This window comes from Chelonia mydas, chromosome 1 (assembly GCF_015237465.2).
Source record: "Chelonia mydas isolate rCheMyd1 chromosome 1, rCheMyd1.pri.v2, whole genome shotgun sequence".
Lineage (NCBI taxonomy): Eukaryota > Metazoa > Chordata > Testudines > Cheloniidae > Chelonia > Chelonia mydas.
This window is the reverse complement of record NC_057849.1, coordinates 201,886,621-201,900,836: the sequence shown is the minus strand read 5'-3', so window position 1 is coordinate 201,900,836 and position 14,216 is coordinate 201,886,621. Positions and strand designations below refer to the sequence as shown.

At 44.6% G+C, this 14,216-nt stretch overlaps 2 long non-coding RNA genes across 2 annotated transcripts in view; one reads left to right on the top strand and one right to left on the bottom strand.

Moving 5' to 3' along the window:
- The window catches only part of LOC122464180, a 69,075-nt gene that overhangs the window by 22,701 nt on the left and 32,158 nt on the right, over positions 1–14,216 (top strand). Inside the window, exons 2-3 of the long non-coding RNA XR_006288111.1 lie at positions 2,304–2,361; positions 2,882–3,007. This is a non-coding gene — a long non-coding RNA (uncharacterized LOC122464180). The remainder of the gene's footprint in view (positions 1–2,303; positions 2,362–2,881; positions 3,008–14,216) is intronic.
- On the bottom strand, positions 5,255–9,872 carry LOC122464179. Its single transcript, XR_006288110.1, has 2 exons — positions 9,720–9,872; positions 5,255–5,952 (listed from the first exon to the last, which is right to left on the bottom strand). It is a non-coding gene; the product is annotated as an uncharacterized LOC122464179 (long non-coding RNA).

Sequence of the window (14,216 nt, the reverse complement as noted above, 5' to 3'; positions counted from 1 at the left end):
CCCCCCAATTTAGTCCCATTAAGCTGTTTGAGTTTGACTTCCTCCTTGGATGTGGTCATTTCTTCCACTATATCCTCATTACCATTAGCCACACTGCCACTACCTCTAAGCTCTTCATTAGCCTCATTAAAAACTTAGGCAAAGTATTTGTTCAGGTATTGGGCCATGCCTAGATTATCTTTAATTTTCACCCATCCTCAGTGCTTAACAGTCCCACTTCCACGCTCCTTATTTACTTTTTATTTATATGGCTGTAGAACCTTTTACTGTTGGTTTTAATTTCCTTTGCAAGGTCCAACTCTGCTTGCCTTTTGGCAGTTCTCACTTTATCCCTACACTTTCTGACCTCCAAGAGGAGGCTTTCCTTCCTGATCCGTGCCCTCTTCCATGCCTTGCAGGCTTTCTGCTTTCTCTGAATCACCTATTTGAGATGTTTGCTCATCCAGCTTGGTCTGCATGAATTTTTCCATTAGAAATCCCCCCCCCCCCTTACTTGGGATGCAGGCTTCAGATACTTTCTGCAACTTTGATTTAAAGTAATTCCAGGCCTCCTCCACATTCAGATCCTTGAGCTGTTCAGTCCAGTCTACTTGCCTAACTCATTTTTGCATGCTCTATCCCACAGTGGAGTGTAGAATGATGCTGCAGTCCTCATTTTCATGGGTTTGGAACATCATTTAGGGCAAGGTTCTGAGGAATTTAACAGGGATGAAGTCAGTAGAGTTCTAATGGAATTAAATAGGGATTAATAAAAATTTCTCAAATAGCTAGTAGAATTGGAGAATGGGGTCCTTTCAAAGAATGTTCAAAATATCCTATGGAATGCAATAGAGAATCAAAGCCCCTGCTACAGGAGTCTGTCAGTGTGTTCAAACATTCTGCAGCAAGATTATTGTTCCTTCTTAAATTCTGGAAGGGATTTTCCAAAAGGGAATCTCCATTGTAAGCTGCAACATGCACAGCTGAACAGAGAGCGAGGACACTGACCAGTATAACCAACCTCAGCTTCAGAGCCTTCAGATTTCACCTGCCCTGCAGGGAGAATTCTACCAAGTTCCTGGCAGAAGACCCCTTGTTTGTTTTGAACTTTACTTCACTTTTAATAGTTCCCATTATCTTTTTGAATTTCCACTGGTGGTTGCCTGATAGCTCCATACCTTTGCGGAAAGTTGATGTGTATGCAGATCGAATTTGTCAGAAAAAGAGAGAAAAAGCAGATGTTTAAGATGCCCATTAAAGACTTGCCAGTGCCTTTGGTAAACTTTCAAAAACCTTCTATTTCAAGACATTTCTGCTTATATAAGCAGACCCTTTCTGTTTCTTTACTTCCCCTGGTATTTTTTTAGCACTATGAGCATTTGCTGGGAATCACAATATTTTTTGTTTGGAAGTTCTGAGTTGCCACCTATAGGTGTAAATCTTGGCTGATTGTCTTATAATCTTTTCCACAGAAACAAGCCCTGATGGCTGGCTCAGGGAATTGGTAAAGTACTATGCAGCCTTTTACCTCTTATATCACCTGTGTGAATCCAATTCAGATCAGTCATAACTATAGCACATAGGATACTACAAAAAACAATGTGTTTTCAAGCGTTCTTCAGCATTCTAAATGGCTGTTTAGTTTGATCACGTTTGTGTCTTTTAATTATGGCTTTTTGTCCAGGGGAATGGGAAATAGCTAATCTTCACACAAATACTCATATATTCACCTAAATAGTTGTTGATCAAGAGTATTTATCAGTAGTCAGTATAGAAGGATCCTTAATTTATCATTCATTGATAGAAAGAGTCTTCATTAGTCACTATTCCATATTGGTTATTTATTATTCTTTTTGCTCAAAAAAGTTTCAGTGATTTAATGAGGGAGCAGAAACAATACCATGCGCTTTTCATGACGTACGACTGGTCTCAGAATAGTGAACACCTCACAGCCTGAAAAGTTCACACATGAGGAATTTGGGAATTTGGCAGAGTCCATGAACAAGGGACAAAAGGCCTATGTTGGTTTGAAGATATATTTTGCACATAAAATGTGACCAGCTGTAGTTGTAAATTAAAGCTCCAGCCATCCACTGGCTGTTGGGTGGCATTTGTGTGAACGGAGTAGGTGGCCCTCAGTCCAGTGCTTAGTGTGACAGGTGTGCATGTCCCAAATAGTAAACCAAAGTACAGCATTGGATATTTTAATGCTGCCTGTAATTAAATTGTATTGTAAATGTACATTAGGGTAGCTAGAACTTTGGATGGGTGTTTTTTTTGTTATTTTTACATAAAAAAAAATACAGTTGCTCTCTTTTTGGCAGGTTCAGCAGGAAGGCCAGCGACCGAATGGGCTACGGAGACTGAATTCCCCTTGAGGAGGTTTGTGCTGGGCAGGGGTGAGATACATTGGAGGGGCTGTTGGGTGGGGGGAGCTTTCCCTGATGTTGTTGGCGCAGGACTTCAGAATCCAGGGGTATCAATCTGGCACTTTTTGCTATGTATAGTATTTAATAATGGTGGGTGGGGGAGGACAGACAGTGTGTGTGTGTGGGGGGGAACTGGTGATGTCACAAAGGATTGTGACGTCAGGTGGAAAATAAGCAGCAGTAGCTCAGAGAGATGAACTTTATTCAGAGTCCCATGCTGCCTTATGTGTACCAGCTCCCCTACATGAACTCTGTGGGGTTCAGGCTCTGAAACTAGAGGGGGCTGGGTGGGCAACCAGCAAGGACCTCCATATTCCTAAGCCCAGGAACTATGCTTTCAGACAGAAGACCCTGAGCCCTACTTCCACCCACAAAGGAGGGGCGGGAATTCCACAGTGCAAAGGGCAAAGCAGCACAAGTTAGTGCAGCTCCAGATTATATTAACTTGCACCCACTTCTTCCATGAATTTCAGAGGAGGAGAAATAAAGAGGAACCTGGCTGCTTCTCCCTCACAGCTGCTTCCAGGTTCATGAACCCTGAACCCTACGGAGATCCTCCAAGGTCTGCAGGTTAAGGAAGCGAAGTGCAAAATGGAAGGGTGAGTAGAAAATGCATTTAGACTGTGAACTTCTCTGGGCAGGGAACTTGTTTTTAATATATCTGCCAAGTGTGCAGCCTCCCCTATAGTGCTAATAAACAGCAGTAATCCTGAAGCAAGGATCTTGTTGCCATGCAAACACCCTGCACGGTGAGAGAGCAAATTGGAAACAAGATCTGTGATGCACTGGCAGAGCTGTTCCTAAAGAGACTTCCTTTCAGTTTCCCAAATGATATCAGCTTTCAAGACTTCAAGCCATGCAAAGTGAGACCCCACTTAATTCCCCCATGCTTTGAACACTGTGAGTCAGGCTAGTGCAGGGGTGGGCAAACTATGGCCCAGGGGCACATCTGGCCCTTCAGATGTTTTAATCTAGCCCTTGAGCTCCTGCCGGGGAGCAGGGTCGGGGGCTTGTCCCACTCTGTGCATGCTGTGGCACCATGGGGCTCCTGGAAGCACCAGAGTGTCCCCCCTCCATCTCCTACGCGTAGGGCAGCAAGGGGGCTCCACACGCTGCCCCCGCCCCAAATTCCGCCCCCGCAGCTCCCATTGGCCGGCAACCACGACTGGGTTGGGAGCTGCAGGGGCGGCGTCTACGGACAGGGCAGCGTGCAGAGCTCCCTGGCCACGCCTCCATGTAGGAGCCAGAGAGGGGACATGCTGCTGCTTGAGGTAAGCGCCACCTGGAGCCTGCACCCCTGACCCTTTCCAGCACCCCTGCCCTGATCCCCCTCCCACCCTCCGAACCCTCAGTCCCACCTTCCTGCACCCCAGACCCCGCACCACCATCTGGAGCCCTCACCCCCCGCATCCGCACCCCTGCCCCAGCCCAGAGCCTCCTCCCGCATGCTGAACTCCTCATTTCTGGCCCCACCCCGGAGCCTGCACCCCAACTCCCAATTTTGTGAGCATTCATGGCCTGTCGTACAATTTCCATCCCCAGATGTGGCCCTCGGGCCAAAAAGTTTGCGCACCCCTGGCTAGTGTCTGTGGTGGTGGTGATTTGCCAAGATTTACACAGCAGAGTTCACATGAACAGATAGTGGATTTGGTTGTGTAGCTCCTGCAATCCACTCTGAAAACGCTCCCTGAACAGGACTGTGAAAATAGCCATCTCAAGACAACTTTTTTTGCTGGGATGTTGCCATTGTGTCATAGAGCCAAATGTTCTTCCCCACTTATGTGTGCATAGGGGACACTAAGCCAATGGGTCTGGGTTGGGGCAGGGAGAGTCACCTCTAAGGCATGCAGCTCCTTCATTCTAATCCCATAGAAGTCCCACTGTGGGGTCTCTGTGGTGTTCCAGCTCTGCAGGTGGGATGCATCAGGGCAAAGCGTCACAAGAGAGACTCTACATTAACTTCTGTGGCATCCCCCTCCATGTCCGAGACCCCTTCCTCCTAATGAGGGGCTTTTGGGGGCTGCCAATGGGACTATGCCTTCAAGGAACATGGGAAGGTAAGTGGTACTGCAGGGGAAAGAGACCCATGTGGAGGTGTTTGCCTCTGGCAGAAACTCCAAGATCCACTCAAATGTAGGGGTATTCTCAGTATTAACCCCGTGCCACTTCTGCAGGGGAGCAAACCCTGCCCTCTGATGGAAGAATGAGAAATGCTATAAGTTAAACCTTGTATAGACTCCAGTCCTCTGTGTGGTTCATTCCCATGTAGGGAAACATCTATCTATCTATTATGCTCATCACCACAGTATGGAGCACGGGACCCTTAAATAGCCTTTCACTGCTATTGAAATTAAAACAGTTCCTTGATTTGGTGGACTCCCCAGCAGCTCCAGGTATCAGTGAATGTTCTGTTGCGTTGCTACAGTCCTGAGCAGGTTTCTTTGTTTTTCCCAGACACATTGCCTTTCATCCAGAACATCAGATTTTGTATAATGCAAATGGTAGCTAATTTAGTGCACGTCCTAAGTCTGAACAGAGATATTGCCGCTCTTAGATTTGTGGGCATGTCTGTTAGCAACCAGGCCTTGCATTATAGAACCTATTTCCCAGGGCTTTACAACAAGCCTTTTAGACTGCATAGTAAGAAGCTTTTAGCAGCCAGAGTGAAGGATTAATAAGGCATGTGCAAAAAGCATCCCGGTGAAAAGGTTCACTGCTAGAGTGGCGAGCTCAAGGGGTTTATTAGATAAGCTGGAGCTGTGATGTCTTTTGTTTTCTGTATATTGTACCTGTATACTTCTAAGAACTCCTCCTCTATGTCAAGATACCAGCTATTTTGTTCTCCCTGTTACTGCAGCCTGGTACAGTGGAGACACACACACTGCTCTTTCACAGGGACTTGTAATTAAAATCAATGACAACAAGAACAAACAAGTCATTCACGACTGGGTGCATATAGTTGTTTTACTGTATGGAAGCATGGGAGTTGGCATGGTTGAAGCCCCATCTTGCTGTCAGGTGCTACAGAATGCCAGTGCAGACTAGTGTCCCCAAGCATTAATGAAGCTTGTCATGATATTTACACGGTGGAGTTGCTATGTGTCACATTGGGGTGTTCGACTTGGCCATTGAGGAAAAGAGCCAAAGTATATGGAGCTGATGTTACTGCTGCTTCAGGCCTCAGCAATTGTGTCTCTGCAGCTTTTACACCTTTCTGGCAGTGCTGTCTGAGATACAGCCAGGGTTCAGAAGGTGCACAGATGGCCTAAGGCTTGTAGGAAATGGCTTCATGGTTTCCACAGACCATCAGCCTCCAGAAAGCCCTGGCGACTCCACAGCCTCACTGGCCCTGCCGCAAAAAGAAGCATTTGGCAGATTTCCTCACACCTGAAAGCAGCAGGCCTTGGCTGCTGTATCCTCCCCTTCTGCCCCTTTATCTGCATGAAAGAGAAGGTACGGACCACACTGGTTCATATGCTCTGCCTCATGACACACAGTGATGGAGCAGGAACCAGTGAGCTGAAGTGAGTCCAGAGCATGTGACCTACAGCCATAGGAAGGCAAAAAGAGTGTGATGTTATTAATGAAGTGCATGTCCCTATTACTCTGGGACATAAACGATAACACTGATACTGGCAATTTTAGAGTGTCCACATTTGCAGATGACTGTTCCAAGTGAGAAGTCCATCTACTTTTCTACCATCTGACTAGTTCTCACCATTTTATGTATGGGCTTGTCTACACTTGACACACTACACCAGCACAGCTGCAGTGCTGTACTGTGCCACTGTAGTGCCAGGGAAGCCATTTAAGGAAGGTGGGGGGGCACCTGCCCCCCCTCAAGTTTCGTAACATTTGGGTGAAGTTTGCAGCAGGAGTGAATATGCTGCCCCTCCTCTCCCCACTGCCATCTGCAGCCAAGCTGCTCTGCTCCCCTAGCCATGGGGCCACCATTGGCCATGCTGCTCAGGACCAGAAGCCTAACTCCTGATCTGCTGTGCTGGGGTGTCCTTCTGCCCCCATCTGTGTACCTGGTCTCTGCTGAGCTGGGGTGGGAGGATGGGGAGCCTGTCTGTGCAGCTGCCTCTGGGTCAGGAGTGGGAGCTACAGCTGCACCAAACAAGCATTCAGGCTCCCAAGTGCATGGCTTAAAGAGATAGCTCAGGCACATACCCGCAGTCTCCCACACACATTTCCCCCCCCACCCCACAGTCTCCCTCACACTTCCCCCCAACACACACACAGAGTCTCCCTTACACGACTCACTCAACTAACTAAACTACTTCTTGGTGCTTCCTGTTGAAATGCGCAATGCACATATATCCTCTGTAATTTTATTCTTTCAAAGTGCTGTTATTTTAGTTTTTTGACTAGTCTATGCATTTCATAATTTTATTTCTCTCTTATGCTTAAATTTAATTCTTTGAGTAGTGAGTTCTAAAATGCCTAACCTGTCCTGGCTGGAGTAATTATCATTATTACTTTTATTACCATATTGCGCTTTGTCATTATTTAAAGTGGTACAATCAAATAATAATATCCTTCTAGAATGTAAATTTAGCTTGTACTCACCTTAGCAGTGCCAGTTTAAAAAAGTTAGCTAAACACATAACTTTAGACACTGTGCAGATGAAGGTCACTTATTTGCAAATTGTATTTTTAATTATATCTGTAAAATAACTTAAAATTCGTACAAAAATGTGGTTCCAAGTCTAATAGTAATGATGGAGTCAAATGTTAGCAAGTCCCATGCATGATTGTGATCGGTAAACACAAATGCCAAAATAATTAGAAAAATTAATTCCCATTCTTAATAAAAGAGGAAAAAACCTTAATCGTATGTTAAAATTAAATAAATATGTTTTTGATGGTGTGAAAAACAATTGACTAAACTAGAGTAGATAATAGCAGTAACAGAGCGTGTCTGTTAGAGAAAGTAAGCAGATTTTATTTATTGCTACTAAAGATAGTGTACAAAGTATCAAACTTGTGTTTCGATATCTGTGTTAAGGCTCCAAAACTGATATGTCAAGGTTTGGGATTGGGAATATTTTGCAGTATTATCTCCTGATTGTTCTAAATTTACATATAAACTTAAAATATGGCTTTAGTTGGTGTTTGTATATATTTTTTCTTTCTTTATATAGGAATTAGATATAGTGCTCCTGTAACTGATTTCTAAGTTATCTGCAAAAATACTAGAGTTTTCAGGTGCCTACGTAGTCCCTGGAATCATGGTCAAAGTCCTCCCCCCACCAAAAAATCTGAAATGGTGCCCCTGTATAGTGCTTCAGTGTAGACACTACTTATACTGATGGGATGGGTTCTCCTATCACCTTAGGTCAGGTGTTTCGAACTCCTGGCCCGCAGGCCATGTGCGGCCCACGAACCTCCCCAATGTGGCCCGCAGGGCTCCAGCGTTTTGGGGCCAGGTCTCTTCCCTCCCCCCACAGGCTGTTTAAAATGGCCCGTGGCCCCACTCACCACTGGCAGCGCAGCGGAGTGAGTGGCTTCTGCCTGCTCACTCCATGTGTCTGCCGGCCCCTCTCTGCAGCCCCGGGGCGGGGCTGTACCTACGTGCGCTGCCCCTGAGGCCAATGGGAAGCTACGGGGGCAGTGCCTGCGGGCAGCAGCACGCAGAGGCCCCTGGCCTGCCCCACCCTGCCTTAGAGACCCGGGTAAGCACCACACCCCCAACCCCCTCCCAGAGCCTGCACCCCCACCCCCTTCCCACACACCTTCTCCCACCCCCAAACTCCCTCCCAGAGCCTGCACCTCCTCCCCACACACACCCAGCCCCCAAACTCCCTCCCAGAGCCTGCACCCCCTCCCCCTGCCCCAGGCCAGAGCCTGCACCAAACACCTAAACTCCATCCCACAGCCTGCACCCCAGACTCCCTCACCCACACAGACTCCCTCCCAGAGTCCAACCTCTCACCCCTTATGCACCCAAACTCCGCCCCAGAACCTGCACCCCAATCCCCTACCCCAGACCTTTTCCCCCACCCAAACTCCCTCCCAGAGCCTTAGGCAGGTGAGAGGGCAGAGTTTTAGGGGGAAGGTTATGGGCAGCATGAGTGACATTATTGGCCCGCTGGGAGGCTTTGAGGACTGGCACTGGCCCTAAGGTAAATTGAGTTTGAGACCCCTGCCTTAGATAATTCACTTCCCCTGGAAGCGGTAGCTAGTCGATGGAAGAATTCTTCCATCAACCTAACACTGTCTACTTGCGGGTTAGGCCAACTTAACTATGTCATTTAGAGGTGTGGATTTTTCACCCCACGTGATATAGCTATGCCAATGTAAATTCCCAGTGTAGACAAGCCCTATGTGAGATGAGTAGACAAATGACCCTCTAACATTTAAAAACCCCTTTAACTTGGTGCTGGTCTACACTGAAAACTTACATTGGCATATCTACATCTCTGAGGGATGTGAAAAATCTACCCCTCTGAGAGATGTTGTTATACCAATCTAACCCTGGTGTAGACAATGGTAGGTCGGTGGAAGAATTCTTCTGTCGACCTATCTCCCGCCTCTCAGGGATGTGGATTAACTATGGTGATGGGAAAACCCCTCCCTTCAGCATAGGTAGTGTCTACACTGAAGTTCTACAGCAGTGCAGTTGCACTACTGTAGTGTGTTTCAGTGTAGACATAACCTTGCTTTTGGCCATTGTTAAAGTAATGGGAAGTACAGCTCCCCCTCCTCTGCTAATAGCAGAGGAATTGCTCCCCATCCTGTCCCTGACTTTAGCCTGCTTTATACTAAAAAATAAGGTTGACCCAGCTGTGTTGCTTGGGTGTGAAAAATCTATACCCTGAGCAACATAGTTAAGACAACCTAACTCCCAGTGTAGACAGTTCTAGGTTAATGGAAGAATTTTTCCATTGACCTAGCTACCATCTCTCTCAGGAAGGTGGATTAACGACAACAATGGGAAAACTCCTCCCATCGCTGTACACTGATGTTACCCACACAAAATTCTCAATTACTCACACTCTAGGGCACCCACCTTTACCCAGTTCCTGTGGCTCAAGGCATAACCCTCTTCATTTAGACACCCCCACTCTTTCCCTGTTCCTAGGGATCCAGGCAAAAGGCACCTAACTTTACTCCTCCGTGAGTTCCAGGCTCTACTCCTCCATGGGCTCTGGGCAAGCACCCTTTCCCTTTGGACTCAGAGCTTAATCTTTTGGAGGTTTACAGGGTCTTTTACCAGTGAAAGAGCCTTATACAGTAATATCCTTAGCCTCTATTTGTTAACAATCACCAAAAACAGAATGCACATACTACACAAACAGTGCTCACCACTCCCAATAAGACAGATGAACTGTTCTTCATGGCTAGTATTAATCAGGTCTATCTGGGGACTCCAGTTTCTGCACAGTGTCATAGGTAGAGTACTGGGGTCTGCCAGAGCCATTCTTGGGGCTGTGTCCTAGAGCTGATTTCCAAGGAACTTTCTTTTGGACCCAGTTTATATACTGAAACTCGAGCCCTGCTTAGCTATACCTTAACCAATTATTTTATTAACCAATCATACCCCACCACCTTAATTAATTTACACCTAGCAAAATTAATTATGTAACAGACAGAAACAATTAAAGAACCAGACAGAGACCATACAGACAAACAATAGGGAAGTGGGGCCCATAATGACAAAACATTAAAGAAATGAGGATTTCACAACCACAGCTATGGATAAGGCTATGAAACTAAGTTTTCTTTAACCATCTTAAGATCTGTTTCTTTATCTGGTGATAGTGGGTGTCATTAGGATGGGGTCTTCTTCTCAACAGCCTGCTATTACATTGTTTTAATGTAATTTAGATGGAATGTGAGGATGTGACTTCCTGCTTCTCAATTAATGGCTGCTGCTCTTTTAACCTGGCTGCAGATGAAGGCTTTAGGCCTTGCAATATGGCTACAGACAAAGTTGCCTTATCCTCACAGCTGCAGCTGTAGTGTTTTAAGTGTAGACATAACCTAACTCACTTAAAGGCACACTGTGGATGTGGAATTCAAAGGCTCCATTTATGATTGGCTGCTGATTGAGTGAAATGGATCCTGCTTGTTAGGTCTGGACTAGACACTAGGATGGAATTTGGAAATTCTCTACTTTCCTTTGTAACTAGCCTGTAGGACAGGTTCCAAGAGTAGCTGCATGCTTTCTTTCCTGCCAGTCCCAGTAAAGTATCCTCTATTTAATAGATGTGGGTGAATGTTTAATGAGAATCCACCAAAGACTGGAGTCCAGAATAGTGCTATTTGGAACCTGGAATTCCAGTTCCATGGGAAATGCTGAAATATTTTAAAAAGTCATTCCAAATGGAAATAAAAAATACAAATTTTGAAATTTTTCATGGAATGCAATTCCAAAATTTTGTTAGAAAAAATCTAAACTACATTTTGTTTCAACCTTATTGTAATATTTTGTTAAGGCTGAAACACTTCATTTTGACTTTATTGCCTAGACTTTCAAGTTTAATGTAATATAGCTGGAACATTTTGACTATTATATTATGTCATGTCATGTAGTTTCATTTAAATCAGTCTTTTCCTATGGGAAACTGTTCAGTTGGAATAATTTTAACCAGCTCTAGTCTAGAGCATAATGCTCGGAGCACCTATATCACTAGCACAAATCTCATGGCACACAGGGTACATTAGCAGATATCTGAAAGTGTTGGTGTATCGAACAGTTATAATGACTTACTGCAGTGGAGCTGACTACACTGGAAATTATAGTTAAGTGATTATCAGAATGTTCCTGTTGAGAGACACTCAAGAGAGTTTAGCTGTGTTTAGAGCTTTCTTTAAAATAATAAATTATCAAGGCTGAGGGGAGGTTGTGCCTAGTCACACCCAAAATGAATTGCCTGGAGGGTTTAGCGTAATAGTATGCTAACTGAAAAATTATTTCACTCATTCCATGCATGGCAGCTCACTCACTCTGCTAAACCCAAAGAGACTAGAGAAAATTAGTTTCAGATAATAGAATAATAAATTGCTATTTGTTTTTAAAGGTGACCTGGAAATTGTGGGGGAGGGAAGGGATTGTGCATTCTTTTTTCTTTATGATGTATAAAGAGGGCCAAAATTAGTTTTGTTTTTGTAGGGGAGTTTTCTGCTTGATTTTATTTTAGGAATATCAGGAATGTCAACCCTCGTTTTTCCTGCCTTTGCTGGAGAGCTCATTAGAAGTTTCAGATATGAACTGCGAGCTTTCTCGGCCCTTAATTGAAAGGATGGGTGTTGAGTCTTTAACAAAGATATCTTTTCCCCTAAGCATATGTCAGGCATTTGAACTAAATAGGTGATAACAGTCAAAAATAGTTGTATACAATCTGAAGAGAAATTACTTCTCCTTTCAATTAAAATCATGATTCACTTGTGTGGTGTATCAGATGCCATAATACTGCCAGTTGTCCATTGAGTCTTTGTGATTGGGTGTATACCCCACTCAAGCTCTGAAGGGGTTAATGTCGGCCTGAGAGGCAAATTATGGTATCTGGCAGTACCTGAAGGGAGAGCCAGGCTTAACTGATCATGAAGTCCAGCTGAGCAGGAGAAGGCTGGTTAGTATAAAACCAGGAAGTTGAGAGCAGAAAAGAGCTGTAGGGAGGGACTCTGCAGTCACTCTTTGGGATTAGAGAGGTGGAAAGGCGGAAACCTGGGCAGGGGGATAAACCTTAGGATCCTAGCCATGGAAGGAGGATCCACCCAGAGAAGTTACAGGGAGGAAAAGTCTGAGAAAGGGCTGAGTAGGAAGAAGTCCTGGGAAACAGCAGAAAGGTGTAGGACTTTGAAGACCTTGGCTACTGGTTATAGGGTCCCTGGGCTGGAATGCAGTGTAGCGGGAGGGCCTGGGTTCCCTTATCAGCAGCACTGGGAAAGTGGCAGAGGACCTGGAGTCTTGGAACAGAAGACCATCTCAGAGAGCATCTGGACAGCTTGTCCAGTTGGACTTTGTTACCCCAGAATGGGGAGACTATATAGTGACCTGGCTGGAGGGTTGAGTCATGAAGAGGGAGCGCCCTAAGTCACTGAGAGAGAGAGGAGTCATAGGGCAAGCAACCAGTGGCAGGATGCACTAGATAGGGTGAGAGCTAATTCCTAGACCCAGCCACAAGGAGGTGCACCTTTTGTGAGTGAGACTTCCACCTCCTTTGCAGTCTTCTAGGAAAAACAGGGTAGAAAAGACATAAATTTCTAATGTAAAAACAAACAGAAAAAAATCATTGTTTGGAAAAAGCTTTCAGGTTTTCTTAATATATAAAAAAGGTACAAATCCATGTCCCCCACTTTGCAGGTCATCTTTAAGGGACCCAACTTACTGTACTATATACAAGTATCCAAATGAGAAAACACAGGGGTAGAATTGAAGCCAAAAGGTGTTTCTATCCATTCCTGTAACTAAGTCTAATAATTACATTGATTATTTATATTTTGCATGATGGATTTTAGAGCCTATTTCACAGTCCTAAATGCTCAGCTGTCCTATGTAGATTCAGCTTGTAAAATATTGTCATCAGTTCATTGGTCCCAATAGAGTCATATCTATGATGCACTAGCAGAACAACATGGAAAGTCTGCATAATCATGCAGCTGATGTAGAACAGATGATTTCATAGAAGACTACACCTCTTTTATTTAGTGTAAGCTTGCAGTATTCTGAAAGAAGGGTCATTTGTACATGAAACTGAAGTTTTTTACTTAGACAAGCAAGCATAATGTTTCAACAGGAGAATTGCAAGCATATTTTTAACAGCTTAATTCACATGCAGCCCTTTTCAAAGTACCACAGTTGTCACTTAGGGATAGTCTACTGCACACATTGTGTTAGAACATGTGTTAACAGGGTTAAACCCTCAGTGGAGACAGAGACTCTGATATTAACATCATGTCTGGCTTAACCAGGCCCAGATGACAAGATACTATGTGCCATGTCCTTATCTACACTGAGTGCTCATTTGTATTTAACACCATGGTAGTTACCATGTGTTCTAACATGATATAATTTTCCAGTGTCCCCATATGGGACATCCTCAATTTAAAAAAAAAAAATCACACTTCTGCCTAGACATTTGCATGTGCTCTATTTATGAGTAACACCTGAGATTCCTGTCATTGAAAGATTAGAGCGAAAACACTGGTCTCTATTTTTTGTTGTTGTTGAGTGGGTTTTTTTGTCTGCTTGTTGTATATGTTGGTTTTTCATATAGCCCCAGGGGAGAGAGAAACATCATAAGAAATAGGAGAATGTGATTGCAAACCCACAGAAATTGGTCAGGGGGACTCAGAGGCAAGCACACCATCTTCAATCAGTCTTATTTCATTATTTGAAAATTGGCTGGACTCCAAATTGATGGTGCCCCCTTAGACCATGACAGTTGATTAGGGCTGCAGCCAATTCTAGATCTTCAGAAATTAAACCAGTATCTCAGAAAAATAAAGTGCCCTGTGGTTTCTCTGGCGTGCAGCAGCATCACTTCTGAGATGTTCGGGATTGGTTCAGAACCTTCAGAATACCTCCTTCCACATCTCAGTATTGCACGGGAGCTAGTCAAGGAGGAACTGCGATTACACTTTTAGGGCCAAATTCTGCCTGTGGATGTGTACACAGAGGTCTCATTCATTGACATCAGTGGGAGTTATTCTTGTGCATCCAAAAGCAGCATTTGGCCCTTATCATTTATTCTGGATGGCAGGCTCTAAGGGAGGCTTTTTAAAATGTCATTATTTTGTAATCTTGTCCAAATAAGTGATGGAGGTGTAGACAGCAGTATTATGACTGCTTCCTGC